Genomic DNA, 20,041 nt, shown 5'->3' on the forward strand with positions numbered 1-20,041 from the left:
CTGTATGCCAAAAAACTAGACAACCTAGATGAAATGGACAAATTCCTTGAAACATACAATCTTCCAAAAATCAATCTGGAAGAATCAGAAAACTTAAACAGACCGATTACACCAAAGGAGATCAAAACAGTTATCAAAAAACTCCCAACAAAGAAAAGTCCGGGGCCCGATGGCTTCACAACGGAATTCTACCAAATATTCAAAGAAGAACTAACTCCTATCTTTCTCAAACTATTTCAAAAAATTCAAGAGGAAGGAAGACTTCCAAACTCCTTTTATGAGGCGAGCATAATTCTGATTCCAAAACCAGGCAAAGACAACACAAAGAAAGAAAATTATAGGCCAATATCTCTGATGAATATAGATGCTAAAATCCTCAACAAAATATTAGCAAACCGGATCTAACAATATATGGAAAAAATCATACACCATGATCAAGTGGGATTTATTCTGGGGAGGCAAGGCTGGTACAATATTCGTAAATCAATCAATGTGATTCATCACATAAACAAAAAGAAGGAGAAAAACCATATGATAATTTCAATAGATGCAGAAAAAAAAAAAAAAAAAAAAAAAAAAAAAAAAAAACAGAGAATCACAGACGTTATTCACTCTGTTACACCAGACGTCCTTACCCATGTGTGGCAAGAACTTCACTATCATTTAGATGTGTGTAGGTCAACAAATGGAGTACACATTGAACTGCACTGAATAGGTATGAAACTGGGAGAGTTTTCCTTTTATTTGGTGTAGATTTCACATTTCTATCGCCTTTTGTTGCTTTCCTGTGACCAGGCAAAAGTGCACCATGACTTTACGGACACACTGTATTGCACCTTTGATGCTGAAGTGTGTAAAAGCCACATATATAACAGAAGGTGTCAGGACTATTCTTATATTTACGCCTACTTGAAGAAGCCATGATTCAATCTTAAAACAAAATAAGAGGGTGTTTTTATCAGATAATAATTTTTTACATTTAAAAACTACAATTATGTAAAAGTGATGTTTGTAAAACATTAACTGCCTTGTGGTTATGTTCAATCCAAGAGTCGTCGCCCTTTAACTCCAATTTAAAAACCAATGCATGCCTGACCAGGCAGTGGCACAGTGGATAGAGCGTCAGACTGGGATGCAGAGGACCCAGGTTCGAGACCCCGAGGTCGCCAGCTTGAGCATGGGCTCATCTGGTACCAGCTTGGACTCAAGGTCACTGGCTCCAGCAAGGGGTTACTCAGTCTGCTGAAGGCTCACGGTCAAGGCACATATGAGAAAGCAATCAATGAACAACTAAGGTCTCACAACGAAAAACTGATAATTGATGCTTCTCATCTCTCTCCGTTCCTGTGTCTGTCCCTATCTATCCCTCTATCTGACTCTCTCTCTGTCTCTGAAAAAAAACAAAACAAAACAAAAAACAATGCATGCCATTAACTGTAACAAAAAAGAAATTAAAATTGCATAAAAACTAGAGCATGCACCAAAAAACGGATTTCAGGTTTGGAATCAGCAATGCAGAAATATATAGCAAAAGTTCTAAAACCTCATGCAACAGAAAATGAAAAAAAATTGTTCCCCAATGTTATGAAAAAACATATCCAACTTGACAGGGGTACCTGATATTTCTGGCAAGCCTGGCTATGCTTGGATTCAAGAGCTACGTTCAAGCTGAAGAGTGATGGTAGTAAGAGATTTGGGTTTAATATGTCAAAGGAATTATACTCAAATACACACACATGCACACACCATTTATACACACAGAAACTGTTTTGGTTAATAAAATTTCAGTATCTACTTAGTTGATGGTTCCTTTCCTTTTAATACAATGCAACAAAACTGTTAGCAAACTGTTTTCCAAAGTATATAAATTAAACTAGAACTTCAAGCGCAATATGGAAAAATGGAAACTACGGTTTCCAAAATTAAGATATATTTGCCTGCAACTTACTATGTACTAATTGTACTGCTAGTACTGACCTATACCCAGAAAACACACACATCAAAGTGACATCACTTTAATTTTATCACTCAGCTTATATACAGTGCCTAAGAACTATTTATTACTTGTTGCCTTCTTTAGCCATCTTTCAACCAAGTCTAGCACTGTCTGAACAGTCCATTGCAAATACAAATATTGAGCCACCGGTGATCTTCTTTCAAAGGTGAGCTTCCATAACACAGAAACTGTTCATAGTATTAACTATCAGTAGTGCTAAATCATCCACTTCTACCCATATCATATGTTAAATGGGCTGGTATGGGAAGCTTCTCACTGTCTACCATAGTTCACATATTCTAACGTATATTTTTTCCCCCTTATTTTAACATTTCTGAGATAAAGATGCACTTCAGAATCAGAAGCATTTTATAAATGCTCTGGACAGACAGTAATTCAACACAGCTGTCATGGTTCATCCACTAAATCAGTCACAGCTATTCACCATGTATTGAGTTATTTGCATTGTTAGTTTATTGCATGTTGACTTTAACTACCTTTAAAGTGTTTCCTAAAATATTCTCCTATAATTTGACATTGAAATGAAAAGTTACTGTGAAAAAAGGTACAATAATTGAGATTAGCAAATCAAATATTCGTTATTGCTAGTAATCCCAATTTCGTGTTTTCTTATAAAGTGACAGTGATTTAAGGGATATGAGAATAGCCACAAGTAAATGAAGCTGTAATGTGTTGTGTTACTGAGATACATGCAAAAGAACAGCTTATCACATGCCACCCAATGCAAATGAAGGCAGAAGAAATTGCCAACACTCTAGGAATAGATGAAAGATTTCAAAGCAATGAATGGCTGGTGGCTGGTGCAACCAATTATAGGCTGCACAGGCATATGGCATGTTTCCTTCTTGCTGAACATAAAATAGTGCCATCTTTTATTAATGGCAAATCAGGTTCCATTAACTAAGATTTTTTAAATAAGCACCTTTCATTCTTGGTCTTCCCTCCAGTCTTCCCCATCGTATGATGCATCTCCATATACTCAATTATTAAAGTCAGAAACCTGGATAGCATTTTTGACTTATCCCTTTCCCTCATGTCTACTCTATCTCCAAAACACATAATCAGAACACTTCTCATTTTTACCTCTTTTACAACCATGGCACAACACACTATTACCTGTCACCTGGACACTGCAAAAACCTAACCCTCCCCTCTTCCATTCCACCCTCACCACAATTCAATATTCATACAGCACCTAGGGCAGAAGTTCTCAACCTTGACACTATTGACATTACATGTTTTGCAGTATACCTGGTCTCTACCCACTAATGCCAGTAGTAGCATACACCATATCTCCCACTGCAACAACCAAAAATGTCTGCAGATATCGCCAAATGTTCCCTTAAAAGCAAAATCACCAGCAGTTGACAACCACCGAGCTAGATTAATGTTTTTAAAATGTTCCACTGCTTAAAACTGTCCAGTGGGTTTCCATTTTACTTACAATAAAATCTGCACACCCTAAAAAGTTCTTACCAACCCTAACAATCTATGTAATCCAGACTCTGGCCTACCTCTTAAAACTCATGTGATGCCACTACACTCTTTCTGTATTATCTCCTTCAGGTCATATGATCATCCCTTAGTTCCTAAAACATCACAGCCATTTCTGCTAGAGATTTGCCTTTGCTCTTCCTTGTGCCTGGACCATTCTAGCCCAGAATGCTGTCTCGGCTTAAATTTCACATTTTCAAAGATGCCTTTCCTGACTTTCCCTATTTAATACATGTATCCCAGTATTACCTATCACAGTACCTCACATTTATTCTTATAGTATTTATCACAGTATAAGATTATTTTATCTAATTATTATGAGCCTCTCATATGAGCACAAATACCTTGCCTGACTTATTTCCAGCATCTAGTCAAAATAAAATGAACAAATTTATAATTAGTGAACCCTAAGTACTATATCAGTTGGCATCAATAACCTCAGGGCCCTGGCCGGTTGGCTCAGTGGGAGAGTATTGGCCAGGCGTGTGGATGTACCAGGTTTGATTCCCAGTCAGGGCACACAAGAGAAGCGACCATCTGCTTCTCCACTCCTTCCCCTCCCCCTCTTCCCTTCCCGCAGCCTTGGCTTGGTTCGAAGTGCACTGTCCCCAGGCACTGAGGGTGGCTCCCAGGAGCCTCCATCTCAGGTACTAACATGCCCCAAATAGGCAGAGCATCAGCCCCAGATGGGGTTGCAGGGTGGATCCCACTCAGCGTGCATGTGGGAGTCTGTCTATCTCCCTCCTCTCACTTGGAAAAAAAAGAAAAAAAAACACAGTAATAACCTCAGAACCACCCCCATCTCATTTCCCACTACATTTATGATCATTTCCCCTCGAAGTAGAGAGGAGAGAGATGTGAGGACAGGAAGAGCCTAACAAAGCCCTGCACTATAAAATACCTTCACCGGTCATCGTCATCGTGTTCTCTGAAGGGATGAGTACAAATTAAACGACATACATAATGACTCTAAAGCACTGGGAGGGTGTGATAAACAGACTGATTTCAATAACGATGGCTAAGTTAAGAACCAAACACATGCCTATAACAGATAACTTAATAATGATAGCTCTCTTGCCCCTTTTAATCTCACTCTACCACTAGTTTTCCCTTAATATGGTAAAAATGGAACTCTGTACCTAAGAGATACCCTTCCCCCCTCCTGGACCTCCAGGAATACAACATATTAAGTGTAACATGGGTTGGTTATACATATATGTTGACTAAGAAAAGCCAAATATCCACTAGCCAAAGCCAATTCATCACAAAATGATCTCAGAATTACATTTCAAGCAGTTTCAGTAAACTGAATAACCATATAGTCATACCTTAAGAGATACTGCAGCTTCAGTTCCAGACCACCACACAATAAAGCAAGTCATGTATTTTTTGGTTTCCTGGTACAAAAAAAAGGTTGTTTACACTATCCTGTAGCATTACGTCTAAAAAAGAAAACCAATGTACATATCAAAATTTTTGAAAGTGCTAACCATCATCTGAGCCTTTAATTAGTTGTAATCTTTTTGCTGGTGGAGAACCTTGCTTTGATGCTGATAGCTACTGAATGATCAGGGTAGTAGTTGGAGTGGCTATGGCAATTACTTAAAATAAGATGACAATGAAGTTTACCCATATCAACTGACTCTCCTTTCATGAACGATTTCTCTATAGAATGTGATGTTTGATAGCATTTTACCCACATTAAAAATTTCAAAATTGCAATCAATCCTCTTAAACCCTGTCACTGCTTTAACTACATTTATGTAACATTCTAAGTCCTTTGCTGACATTTCAACAGTCTTCAGAGCATCTTGATCAGTAAACTCCACATCAAGAAAACACTTTCTTTGCTTATCCATAAAAAGCAATTCCTTATCTGTTCAAGTTTTATAAGATTGCAGCAATTCAGTCATATTTCCAGGATCCACTTCTAATTCTGGTCTCCTGTTATTACCACCACATCTGCAGTTACTTCCTCCATTGAAGCCCTGAATCTCCTTCAAAGTCATCCATGAGGATTGGAATCAACTTCTTCCAAAAACTGTTAATTATGACCTCTTCCCATAAATCATCAATGTTCTTATTGTACCTAGAATAATGAATCCTTTCTAGGAGGCTGACAATTTACTTTGCCAAGATCAATCAGAGGAATGAATCACTCTCTATGGCAGATATAGCCTTACGAAATGTTTCTCAAATAAGACTTGAAAGTCTAAATTCCTCCTGATCCATGGGCTGCACAATGGATGCTTTACTAGCCAGCATAAAGACATTTAATCTCATTGTACATTTCCATCAGAGGTCTTCGATAACCAGGTGCATTGTCAGTGAGCAATAATATTTGGAAAGAAACCTTTCTTTTCTGAGCAGCAGGTGCTAACAGTGGGCTTAAAATATTCAGTAAACACACTGTAAGCACAATGTGCAGTCACCCAGGCTTTGTTTTCCATGTATAAAGCACAGAGTAGAAATGGCATATTTCTTAAGAGGCCTAGGATTTTCAGAATGGTAAATAAGCATGAGCATCAACTTAAAAGTCACTAGTTGCATTAGCCCCTAACAAGAGAATCAGCCTGTTCTTTGAAGCTTTAAAGCCAGGCTTTGACTTCCCTCTAGCTATGGAAGTCTTAAATGGCATTTTCTTTCAATTCAAGGCTATTTTGTCTGCATTGAAAATCTAGGCCCTGACCAGCTGGCTCAGTGGTAGAGCATCAGCCCAGCATGTGGATGTTCCAGGTTCAATTCCAGGTCAGGACACTCAGGAGAAGCACCCATCTGGTTCTCCGTCACTCCCCCTCTCACATCTCTCTCTCTCTCTCCCCCTTCAGCAGCCATGGCTCACTTGGAGCAAATTGCCCAGGGTGCTGAAAATGGCTCTATGGCCTCTGCCTCAGAGGCTAAGAAGAGTTTGGTTGCTGAGCAACAAAGCAATGCCCCAGATGAACAGAACAAAGCCCCCCTAATGGGTTTGCCAGGTGGATCCTGATCAGGGAGCATATAGGAGTCTGTCTCTACCTCCCCTCCCCTCCTCTCACTGAAAAGAAAAGAAAAGAAAGAAAAGAAAAGAAAAGAAAAGAAAAGAAAAGAAAAGAAAAGAAAAGAAAAGAAAAGAAAAGAAAAGAAAAGAAAAGAAAAGAAAAGAAAAGAGGGAGAGAGGGAGAGAGGGAGAGAGGGAGAGAGGGAGAGAGGGAGAGAGGGAGAGAAGGAGAGAAGGAGAGAAGGAGAGAAGGAGAGAAAGAGAGAAAGAGAGAAAGAGAGAAAGAGAGAAAGAGAGAAAGAGAGAAAGAAAGAAAGAAAGAAAGAAAGAAAGAAAGAAAGAAAGAAAGAAAGAAAGAAAGAAAGAAAGAAAAAGAAAATCCATTGCCTGACCTGTAGTGGTACAGTAGATAAAGTGGCAACCTGGAAGAGAGAAAGAGAGAAAGAGAGAAAGAGAGAAAGAGAGAAAGAAAGAAAGAAAGAAAGAAAGAAAGAAAGAAAGAAAGAAAGAAAGAAAGAAAGAAAGAGAAAATCCATTGCCTGACCTGTAGTGGTACAGTAGATAAAGTGGCAACCTGGAATACTAAGGTTGCCAATTCGAAACCCTGGGCTTGCTCAGTCAAGGCACATACTATGATTTGATGCTTCTCACTCCTATGCATCCCCACCACCTCCCTCTCTAAAAATCAATAAATAAAACCTTTATTTTATTATTTTTCTTATTTAAGTGAGACGGTGGGAGGCAGAGAGAGAATCCACATGCACCTCAACCAGGACCCACCCAGCAAACCCACTAAGGGGTGATGCTCTGCCCATCTGGGCCTTGCTCCACTGCAACCAGAGCCATTTTTTAGTATCTGAGATAAAGGCCATGGAACCATCCTCAGCGCCCAGAGAGAGAGAGAGAGAGAGAGAGAGAGAAACGAGGAGGGGAGGAGTAGAGAAGCAGATGGGCAGTTCTGCTGTGTGCCCTGGCCAGGAATCGACCCCAGGACATCCACAGGCCAGACAGATGTTCCACCACTGAGACAACTGGCCAGGGCCAATAAATAAAATCTTAAAAAAAAAAAAAATTTGAAGCCTGACCTGTGGTGGCACAGTGGATAAAGCATCGACCTGGAATACTGAGGTCGCTGGTTCGAAATCCTGGCTTTCCTAGTCAAGGCACATATGGGAGTTAATGCTCCTTGCTTCTCCCCCCCATCTCTATCTCTCTCTCTCTCTCTCTCTCTCTCTCTCTCTCTCTCTCTTCCTATCTCCCTCCTCTCTAAAATGAATAAATAAAATCTTTATAAAAAAATGAAAATCTGTTCTTCAGTGTAGCCACCTTCATTAATTATCTTAGCTAGATCCTCTTCTGCAACTTCTATATCAGCACTTTTATGTTATGAAACAGCTTCTTTCCACCTTTGCTCACTTCCAACTTTTTTTCTGCAGTTTCCTCACCTCTCAGTCTATGTAGAATTAAAGAGAGGGCTTTAATCTATATTATGCTTAGGCTAAAAGGAATGTTTTAACTGGTTTGATCTTCTACTCAAACTACTAAACCTTTTGCCCTATCAGTAAAGGTTGTTTTAGAGAAGATAGCACCTAAGTTCTGAATCGTGAATTGCCTTCTCTGTAGAACAGAAAGACAAAACTGTGCTTTAATGTCTTTATAAGCAATGTGTATGGCTCATTATAGATGCTCAATAAATGTCTGAACAACTCACATTGAATAAAACTGTATGAAAGCACCTGCTAATCTATCTCTTTCTCACCAAATCAAAAAGCAAACACACACCCAAAGGTGGCACCAAAAACTATAAATACTATCTAAATCTTAACATAATTGGTCTGTACACCTATCAAGCTGGGGGAAAACATGAATTAGTCTAATAACCAGTTAATAGATGAGGAGGCCAAAGGAGGCAGCTGATAACACAATTAGGTTTCCCACCTAATTCCAAATTTTCAGATCAAAAATTCTACATTACCTGATTCAGAGTCAACTTCCTAATTATTTCAACAGGCACTAAAAGTTTTAAAAGAATCTTAGAAACAAGGTCCAAGACACTAATTTTACAATGAACAGAGTCCAGAAAAGTAACGATTCACAGACACTGGTGGTTAGTGCTAGAGCCGTAATTAAAACTCAGGTCTCTGGCCCTAGTTTTCTCTCACCAACACCACAATGCCTTTACATTTAAAAAACTAAAAAAAAAATTTCTTAGGTTTAACTAGGGTTTTGTTCCTGTACCCCATTTCATGAGAGAAAAAAAGCAATCATCTATCATCTTATTTTGCCTAGTAACTTACTCAAAGAGGTAACTTTCAAGACATGTTTTGCTTTTAGTTCAAGATGAATTTCTAGTGTCTTTGCAAAATAATACACGCAAAGCTAATAATCTAAGTAAGAATAATCCTGTTACAACCATCAAAGTTTTTCAATTACCAAGAAAGCATTACATTGCCTTTCTAGGATGCAATGCTTTCTAAGGAAAGGAAAAGAACCTGATGTTTGAAATATGTTTACAATAAGCATAAAATTCTGGCCATAACCCTCATCTTTCAACTAACAAGAGTACCTCATCCTCTGACCATTCTCATTAATCAATAAAGCTTTAATCTGCTACCTTTATGTGCTGATAAGAACTAATTAATTAAAATTATTTACTTCTGGAAAATAATCTCATTATTTGTTTCAATTATACTTTTATTCACCCTTTAAATTTAAAATAAATGCCCTTTGGATTTATGTCAAATGCAATATAGTTTAATACTTAAAAGCTTTTTAGCCTCTAAAGTAAACCACAACAGAGGCATGCTTTTATTATTCACATATTACAGATGAGAACACTGAGGTTTAGAGAGGTTAAAGAATTTGCCCAAATTTACATACTTAGGAAGGGGTTGTTAGAATTGGAAACAGGCAGGATGACTCAAGTGTCAGGAACTCTCTTGCACAATGGACAATAGCATTTTTAGCCACTAACCATGTGACAGTACTTCCTTCATCTGTGACAGCAAACTTTTTAATTATACCTAGCAGTACAAGGTACACAGTAAGGCATTTTCTTCTCAAAAGCTAATATAGAATCTTTTTTTTTTTTTTTTAAGCAAGAAAGACATAGAGATAGGGACAGACAGGCAGGAAGGGAGAGAGATGAGAAGCATCAATTCTTTGTTGGGGCACCTTAGTTGTTCATTGATTGCTTTTTCTCATATGTACCTTAACCAGGGGGCTACAGCAGAGCGAGTGACCCCTTGCTCAAGCCAGCGACCTTGGACTCAAGACAGCAACCCTGGGCTTCAAGCTAGTGACCTTTGGGCTCAAGCCAGAAACAATGGAGTCATGTCTATGAATCCCATGCTCAAGCTGGATGAGCCTGTACTCAAGCCAGTGACGCTTGGGTTTCGAAACTGGGTTTTCTGCATCCCGGTCCGACACTCTATCTGCTGTGCCACCACTGATAAGGCTCAAAAGTTAATTTAGGATTTAACAATAAAGTAGACCATAGCTTAAAATGTTCTTTAGCTTTAATATTGTTCATTGTCATTAAAACTTCTGCAGATCTGCTACTTCATACTATCTCTACTAGAAAGCAAAAGAAGCCTCTCAGTGATCTAAATAAGGTAGAAAAAAATAACCTAGTATGTATAATCAGGCATCTCCCTCAGAGAAAAGGGGAAGCATGCCTACTACCCATTATCAAGATTCAAGTTTCCCCAAGCTTGGGATTCCTCTCCTATAACACAACCCACTCAATTCACGTGCAGGTTTCACATCTTCATACTAGCTGTGCAAACTGGGGCTCACAGATCTCACACAAACACTGATTCTGTGACTACAGCAATTGCTACAATATGTTGTTCTTCATCTCTGACCAAAGAGTCTCATGGCTCCCACTAGCATTCAATTAAACTGTGGCAGATTAACCTGCCTGTACCCTAAGAAGCTATGTACTAAGAAGTAAGTTAGAAGGGCTCCTGGTGGCTAGCTAATTGGGCTCAAATTTTTATAACAAGAGCATGGCAGCCTTTTCTGTACAGGACCTCTTGCACAAACTGCACTTCAAGGAAAAGCCTGCCCTGAACTGCCAGCCATCTGAACCAGCCCTTATAAAGGAATTCCTGGAATCTTATTTTAACCAACCAGACTGAGGTTTTTCCCATCCAATAGGAGCTCTAACCAACAGGAGTGGCTCTATTCAGACCATCAGGATAGTGCCTTTTTGGGGGCCCTCATCTGCATGACAACAGGCCAATCAGGGACCAGGGCGGGGACTTCTGTTCATGCTCTGAACCCCCGGGGTGTGTACTTTCCCTTTCCACCAAGACTGAAGACTTCAATTCCCAGACTGAGCTGAAACACCTAAAATGTCTCAACAGAGCACAACAGAGCAGACCAGTGAAGGCCAAAATACACTGGCAGAGAAAGAAGCAGACCAAAGCACAGCAGAGCAGACCAGTACAGCACAATGCAGACTGGCAAGAAGCAGAGCAGAGCTATCCAGCCAGACACTAAAGGGGCCTGACACTAAGGCCACCTCACAGCCGTATCACAACTGAGCTGTTTTTGCACTGAATAAAGTTTTCTTCACTGCACTCCAAATTGGAGGTTCCTGTTAGCACTAAATTGGTGTCAACAACCATCAACCATCAGTTGACACTTGCTAGTCTGCAAACAATATGTCAGACCCTTCACAGACCTTGCCAGGCATTAGAACATAATCAATATTTATTATAATTGAAAGATTCCAGTTCCATATTGCCAAAAAGATAAGGAAAAAGCAAAACTCAACTATATGCTACTTTTAAGAGGTGCATCTTAAATATAAATAACAGAGTTTTAAGTAAATGAATGGAAAAAGAATACACTATAGAAACAGTAAGCTCAAGAAAGTTGGAGTGACTGTTAACATCTGATAAAGAAAACTTCAATACAAAGACTTCTACAAGAAATAAAGAGGGACATTTCATAATAACAAGGTCAACTTATCAGGAAAACAATCATAAATTGTATATGCCTAATAACAAAGCTTCAAAATACATGAGGCAAAATTTGACAGAATTAAAGGGAAAATGGACAATTCCAGTCATGGACATTTTAACATTTCTCAAACAACTGATAGAACTAGACCAACCCCTACTCCCCAATAAACAAAAAGCCAGTCAAGACATAAATTATTTTTAAAATATTATCAAAATCCTTTATCTAATTGACATTTATAGATTATTACCCATTTGAATATATTTCCTTTCAAGTATGAAAAGTACATTTACCAAGACAGACCATATACTAGACGGTAAAACAAGGTTCAATTATATTTAAGAGGAATAAAACCATTCAGAGCATATGACCTCAAAATGAAATTAAGTTAGAAGTCGGTAGGATGTCTAAACCCCCCCCCAAAAAAAAAACCCAAATATTTTTAAACTAAACACATCTGTAAGTAATCCACGGGTTAATGAAGAAATCACAAACCAAGCAGTCAAAAAAAAGGAGTCATAAAGCAAAATAGAAACTATTTCAAACTGAATACAAACACAACATATCAAAATCTATGGGATACAACAATGCTTAAAGGAAAACCTCCAGTTTTGACTGTTTATATCAGAAAATAAGAAATGTCTGAACTCTATGAGCTAGGTCCCTGGTCAGCAAACTGCGGCCCGCGAGCCACATGCGGCCCTTTGGCCCCATGAGTGTGGCTCTTCCACAAAATACCACGTGCGGGCACTACCTCGATAAGGAATACACCTACCTATATAGTTTAAGTTTTAAAAATTTGGCTCTCAATAGAAATTTCAATCATTGTACAGTTGATATTTGGCTCTGTTGACTAATGAGTTTGCTGACCACTGACCTAGGTTATACTCCAGGAAGCCAAAAAAAAAAAAAAGAGCAAAATAAATGTAAGAATAAAATTATAAATAACAGATGAGATAGAAAAGATGAAGAGAAAACTGGCAATGTTACTATTTGAAAATATTTCAAAATTAGAGTGGTAGAGGAAAAAAAGAAAGAACACATTAAAAACAACAAACATTAAAGAGGAGGCATCACTACTGATCCTAAAGACATTAGGAGGCTAACAAGGAAATCTTATAAACTTATGTCAACAAATAAGATGAAAAAATTTCTTTAAACTTACAGCTTACCAAAACTGATTTAAAGTGCAACAAAATATGAATTAGCCCTCTACTAAAAAGAAAAACCCTGAATGTTACCAAAAACCTTCTCACAAGAAAATTCCAAGTCCAGACAGCATTACTTGTGAATTCTAGCAAGCATTCCAGAAAGTAGTATCAACAGACAATGCAATGTGACCAGAGAGGCAGAAACTGGGGTCAGGCATGTAACAAGCCAAGGAACATGAAGGGTTGCTGGCAGCTACCAAAGGCTGGGGAGAAAGGTAGACGGAATCCTCCTTCAGTGCCTACAGAAGAAACCAGTCCTGCTCACACCTTGATCCCGGACTTCCAACATCCAGAATTGTGAGAAAATCAATTTCTGTTGTTTTAAGCCAACCAGTTTGTGTTACTTTGTTAAAGCATCTCTAAGAAACTCATTATGACCAAATTCAGAAACAGTATGATGAAATTCTGTGAATGGTGATGAATGCTTAACCTAATAGGGGCCAAATGTGGGGGTAAAAAAAAATATGTATGAGTTTTGCACAAACTCAGTAAATAGAGGGAACACCTCTGAGCTTATTTTATGAGAACATCATAATCCTAATATGAAACATGACAGACATTACAACCAAATAAAATTACAACACAATATCCCTCATGAAAAAAAATCCCAAAATCCCTAACAAAATATTAAATATAGAAAGGATAATATACTGTGACCAAGGGAGGTTATCCTAGGAATCAATATTATTTCAACTTCTTAAAAAAGGTTATTTTAACTTTTGAAAACTACCATTTATTTATCCATTCTACCACTGATGGACACTTTGTTTCAAGATATTTTCTACTACAAACTACACTATTATAAATACTTGTTCACACCTTGGTATATAAGTACAAGAATTTTTTTCACAGGAATGTAGGCAGAAACATAACTGCTAGATTGAAGGTACATACCTATACTTCAATTTACTAAATAAAACAAATTCTTTTGCAAAATGACTATCTTAATTTACACTTTCCACATCCTCACCAACACTTTATAATAGGATTTTTAATGTTTGCAATTCTGATGGAAGAGAAATGGTTTATTCTTATGATTTACTTTGCACTCTCCTGATTACCAATTAGATTATAATTGGACACTTTTCCAACTGTGGGTAGCTAAGTCATGATATCACTATATCACTTAAGCAAGTTGCAACGAGCATTCTCTATTTTAAAAAAAAATTTTTTTTTAAAAATCAGCGCTGACCAAATAGTTTATAGTTGGTCAAGTGTGTCGGCCTGATATGACAAGGTTGCAGGTTCAATTTCTGGTCAGGACACATACAAGAAGCAACCAATGAATGTACAACTAAGTGGAACAAAGGGTTGATCCTTCTTTCTCTCTAAAATCACTAAATAAATAAAAATTTAAATCAGACTATCAGAGTGTGCTAAATAAAATGTTTCGTGAACTTTTATTCCCACTGTATGTACATACTGAGTTACAGTGTAAAATGTTTTGCAACTGTGAGCTTCTAGCAAGTTAAAAGCCATTAGTATAGCATTTTAATTACAACAGAACTCCTTAGAGACATCTGAGCAACTAACTGGTATATCATTCATTAGGCCCATAGCACAAGGGAATGTCTTTTATAAAGAAGGCAGGATTTAAGATGTCCTTTGAGCACTTAATGGCAAGAACAGAGACTTAGAAGAGGAAGAAACCTCAGGGAAGCAACAAGGAAGGGATGTATTACACAGAGAAATGATTCTATAAAACCGACTGGTCTAACTATGACCTACTTAAAGCTCACTTAAAAATTTCTCAGTAAGACAAGGCTCCCTCAGTACTTTAAGATAGGAAACTGAGCCCTGGCCGGTTGGCTCAGCGGTAGAGCGTTGGCCTAGTGTGCGGAGGACCCGGGTTCAATTCCCGGCCAGGGCACACAGGAGAAGCGCCCATTTGCTTCTCCACCCCTCCGCCGCACTTTCCTCTCTGTCTCTCTCTTCCCCTCCCGCAGCCAAGGCTCCATTGGAGCAAAGATGGCCCGGGCGCTGGGGATGGCTCTGTGGCCTCTGCCTCAGGCGCTAGAGTGGCTCTGGTCGCAATATGGCGACGCCCAGGATGGGCAGAGCATCGCCCCCTGGTGGGCAGAGCGTCGCCCCCTGGTGGGCAGAGCATCGCCCCCTGGTGGGCGTGCTGGGTGGATCCCGGTCGGGCGCATGCGGGAGTCTGTCTGACTGTCTCTCCCCGTTTCCAGCTTCAGAAAAATGAAAAAAAAAAAAAAAAAAAAAAAAAAGATAGGAAACTGAGATCCTAGCTTCATAACTATCAAAATGACAGAAAACTGATCCCTCCATCTCTGTAGACAACCCTAATTCCTACATCAAGAATCATCTCACTCTGGGTCTTAAGCAAGAGCAATCTTTACAGCCTTTGCTTCCCAATTTCCCCTACAGAGTATCAGAATAGCAAGAATCACCTAAATTCTAAAGATCTATATTTTTATTCCACTAACAAAGATTTACCAAGCCCCTACTGTATCGTATTTCTAATAATAAATTAATAGGTATATCCCTAACAATCTTAACTCCTGGCTATATTCTTTAAAGCTTAATACCCTTTGCTAAAACTGTCCTAATTGCCTCCTCTTGAAAATAATCTGCTTCTTGAATCTGTGGACAAAAAAGGGGCTCTATACTACATCTAACTGAAAGTATTCTCAGAGTGATGCAATCATAAATTCCTAACTGAGTAGGTTATGATGGTAGTCACACCTCAGGCCTGTAACTTCCCTAGTAAAAGGTTTTCTTCACCTTAAGTAAGCCCTGCCCATTTTTTCTGTGTACCTAAGGTTAACACACCATTGAAAAGCCTCTTTCCTGACCAGGCGGTGGCGAAGTGGATAGAGCATCAGACTGGGATGCAGAGGAAGACCCAGGTTCGAGACCCAGAGGTCCCCAGCTTGAGCACAGGGTCATCTGGTTTGAGCAAAGCTCACCAGCTTGGACCCAAGGGCGCTGACTTGAGCAAGGGGTTACTCGGTCTGCTGTAGCCCCACGGTCAAGGCACATATGAGAAAGCAATCAATGAACAACTAAGGTGTCGCATCGAAAAACTGATGATTGATGCTTCTCATCTCTCTCCATTCCTGTCTATCCCTCTTTCTAACTCTCTCTCTCTCTCTCTCTCTCTCTCTCTCTTTCTCTCTGTTAAAAAAAAAAAAAAAAAAAAAAGCCCTGGCCGGTTGGCTCAGTGGTAGAGCGTTGGCCTGGCGTGCAGAAGTCCCGGGTTCGATTCCCGGCCAGGGCACACAGGAGAAGCGCCCATCTGCTTCTCCACCCTCCCCCTCTCCTTCCTCTCTGTCTCTCTTCCCCTCTCGCAGCCGAGGCTCCATTGGAGCGAGGATGGCTCGGGCGCTGGGGATGGCTCCTTGGCCTCTGCCCCAGGCGCTAGAGTGGCTCTGGTCGCAACAGAGCGACCCCCCAGAAGGACAGAGCATCGCCCCCTGGTGGGCATGCCGGGTGGATCCCAGTCGGGCACATGTGGGAGTCTGTCTGTCTCTCCCCGTTTCCAGCTTCAGAAAAATACAAAAAAAAAAAAAAAAAAGGCCTCTTTTTCAGATCCCTGGGAAGTATAACCATCCTCACACACAAGAACACTTAATCTTGGAAATATCCTGTAACCCAATCCCCACTTTGGCCTTGTATTCTCCCACTTTCATGTAATCTTCCTCATTCGTGTTCCTTCCTAAATTCCAAATGTATTAAAACAAACAAACAAATACTGCAAATGATCATTCTCTGGAGCATCTGAGATCTTGCTTCCCAGCACTGTCATTAGTTTGGCTCGAATAAACTCATAAAAATTCTCTACAGGTTTGGATGTTTCCTGTGTCAACAGAAAACCATCTCACATACATACCATGACCAAACTTCTGCTACCTTCTTTGTTCTACCAATATCTCTACTTAATAACTATTCTTTCCCATAAGAATTTCCTCTTTACAAGCTGCTGGAACAATCACACCACACCAACTGTCTGGTGCAATGACTGTGTGAATCTACCTGTCTCTTAATAAGACTGATCTTAAGCACTTAAATTCCTTAACTTGTCTTAGATTTCATCTCATCTCTAAAATGGGTAAAACAATAGGTACCAAGGAATAAGAACAATAAGAACTGCATAATCTTTTCCACTGCCTTTCTTATTTTTAAATTTGGTTTCCTCTAAATGCAATAAAACACTTTATAGAGCAGGGGTCGGAAACCTATGGCTCGCGAGCCAGATGTGGCTCTTTTGATGGCTGCATCTGGCTCACAGATAAATCTTTAATAAAAAAAATAATAATGTTAAAAATATAAAACGCCTGACCAGACGGTGGTGCAGTGGATAGAGCGTCGGACTGGGATGCCGAGGACCCAGGTTCGAGACCCCAAGGTCACCAGCTTGAGCGTGGGCTCATCTGGTTTGAGCAGAGCTCACCAGCTTGGACCCAAGGTCGCTGGCTCGAGCAAGGGGTTACTTGGTCTGCTGAATGCCCACGGTCAAGGCACGTATGAGAAAGCAATCAATGAACAACTAAGGTCTTGCAATGAGCAATGAAAAACTAATGATTGATGCTTCTCATCTCTCTGTTCCTGTCTGTCTGTCCCTGTCTATCCCTCTCTCTGATTCTCTCTCTGTCTCTGTAAAAAAATAAAATAAAATAAAATAAAACATTCTCATGCATTATAACCCATTCATTTCCTACCGCTCATGTTCATGGTTGCAGGTGGCTGGAGCCAATCACAACTGTCCTCCGGGACAACACCATTTTTATTGGAAAATGCGTAAGGTACACAGGTCGTTGTATGGCTCTCACAGAATTACATTTTAAAATATGTGTCATTCATGGCTCTCTCAGCCAAAAAGGTTCCCAACCCCTTTTATAGAGGGAGACACTTAAACTGAGGTAGCAGGAAATATGGGAAAGGAAAAAGTGTTAAGAAAGGCAAAATAAGTATATATAATTAAATTTATCAAATGGGATTACGCCAAGGCCTATATTCTCTCCTTGTATGTCCAGATTCTAAAAGAGCCCTCAATGATCTCACATCCTTGTCTCACCCCTCCCTTTGAGTGTGTGAGAGATCTTTATATATAATGGGATATATCCCTTGTGACTGTTAGATGGAAAGTAGATTTTTGCATTTGTATTTAAAGTCCCTAATCAGTTGAGTTCACTAAAAAGATTATCCTGAGTGGATCTGATCTCATCAGATGAGTTTCTTAAAGAGGTTTTAAAAGAGAGTATAGAGATAAGAGATTGGTCTACCTAGCCTGGATGAAAGCAGCCATGTTGTGGCTGCCTATATGGACACATGGCAAGGAACTGAGAATGGTCCCTGGCCAATTCACTCTTACAGCCAGCCACAAGGAATTTAATTCTGCCAACAAGTAGTAAGCTTCAAAGAAGACCTTAAACCTCAGATGAGAACTGCAGCCACAGGTGACATCTTGATTTCAGCCTGGTGAGATGCTGAACTAAGAGCCTGGTTAAAAAGAGTATTCAGACTTCTGATCATAGAAATTGTAACATAATAAAGAGGTGTTACAATACATCAAAAGAAAATGAATATATTCGCTTGACATAGGGCAAAGCAGCAAAGAAAATAAGGGGTGGGGGGAGACCTATATCTTTCTCCCCAGAGCGCATTGTATCTCCTCAAAGCACTGATTATACAGATCCAGAATTAAGGAAAAGAGATTAAAACTGTATAAAATTGTCAAGTATTACCAATCAAAAGGAGCTTTTTCACACACACCTTCTAAACAACTACCAAATAATTTATTATTTTCATTTTAGGGATGAGGAAAGTAAGGCTCAAGAGTGACATCCTAAAGATCACAAACCTAAGGAATGGTTAAAGTAACTGTAGTCCAGTACTAACCAGTACAGCACAGCACGGTTAAACTATTTAAAAAAACATTCAAATAAAAAGTAATTGTATTACTCTCTTCCAAAAAAGCAATCTTAGTAACATAACAGTTTTCCATATTTTACATCTAAATATCCCCTAGCTTTGTCAGAACATCAAAACTAAAGACGATACAGAGAAATTTTCATTCAAAAGTAGTTTAATTGTAAAAATGACCATAGATAGACCACTTGAATAAACATCTACATTTTGGAAATGCAGTAAAACACCTGTAGGTTTTCTAGAACTTTAGATAGCAAACAATTTGTGTCATAAGTATTCTAAATCACAAGCAAGTAAACAATTTTTCTGGATCTTCCAACATTCTACCCTTTGGCCAAATTTTTTAATCTGAATTCTTCATATATTATGAAAATGAAAATGCGGCACAATATATCACAATAAACCAGTTTTTTTTCTGCTTGTGTATGTTTCCCTAAGTGCTTCAGCAACAGAATTTGCAATTTTCTTAAAAAACACACACATACAGAAAACTAAAAAGTGGAGTTATACAGTACTCAAATTCCACAGAAGTTACAAATTACACAACTTTCTTTATGCCAATTCAATACTGTAACAAACATCAACTTTATATAAGATGCAAAATACAGTCCTTCGTAGTCACAAGGAATAAACTATATCATCTTTTTAACATCAACGTTAACAGAATATAATTCACCATCATCACCTACAAACAGAAACACAAACAGCATTGTTTTGAGTCCATAAGCATCCAAAACCATCCCAAGACTTATATGCCCAGGACACGATCCTTCGTCAATGCGAAGAGAAGCGATAACACTTCAAATGTGGATAGAGGGGGAGAGGTGATAATCTTAAAATCGGAAAATTTCTCAGTCTCTACAGCACACAAGCAGCACCCAGTTGAGACCCTGCAATTGAGGCCCAGGTCCAACTCTAAGCACTCCAGTTTCCCAGCTCTTCACCCCGCCCCCACCCCAAGAAAAGAGGGAAAACAACTTTTATTGGTTTCATCTCCCAGGGGTTTGGCAAACTAGTGGGGCAGTGCTCGGGCCCGGACACGTTTCACAAGGAGACCTCCGTCGAGGGCGGGGAGGGCAAATAGCGGGAAGCCTGTCCTCGACGTCCCCTTTGCCCCTATCGCCAGCTCCCAGCCCCACCCCACTAAGAAAAAGCCAGGGCCCGCCGCCACGCCGAGCGACCCCCTAGGCCCCTCCACCGAGGCTAGCTCGTTGTCATGTGACGACGCTGCCGCTAAAACACCGCAGAAACGCAGGGCGGCGGGAGGCGGTCGCACTAGCCCGCCTCGGCCCGGCTCTGCCGGGCGCGGGCGAGTCCCGAAGTCCGGGCGGGGAGGGGGTGGGGACGGCGGGCTTGGCGGCGGGCCCGAGCGCGCCACAAAGGCTTCCGCGCCCGTCGCCGTAGTGCCCGAGCGGGCGGGGGCACAATTTTCGGGGCCCGCGGGATGGTGAGGAGCGACGAGGGCTCCCCGGGTGCCCGCCG

The 20,041-nt window shown here is 39.9% G+C and overlaps 1 protein-coding gene and 1 pseudogene across 2 annotated transcripts in view; one reads left to right on the top strand and one right to left on the bottom strand.

Moving 5' to 3' along the window:
• Positions 1–20,010, top strand: part of LOC136381837 (gamma-aminobutyric acid receptor subunit beta-3 pseudogene) — a 44,651-nt pseudogene extending 24,641 nt beyond the window's left edge.
• Positions 1–20,041, bottom strand: part of STAG1 (STAG1 cohesin complex component) — a 475,156-nt gene that overhangs the window by 454,656 nt on the left and 459 nt on the right. The window lies entirely within an intron of this gene.

Source organism: Saccopteryx leptura, chromosome 10 (genome assembly GCF_036850995.1).
Source record: "Saccopteryx leptura isolate mSacLep1 chromosome 10, mSacLep1_pri_phased_curated, whole genome shotgun sequence".
NCBI lineage: Eukaryota > Metazoa > Chordata > Mammalia > Chiroptera > Emballonuridae > Saccopteryx > Saccopteryx leptura.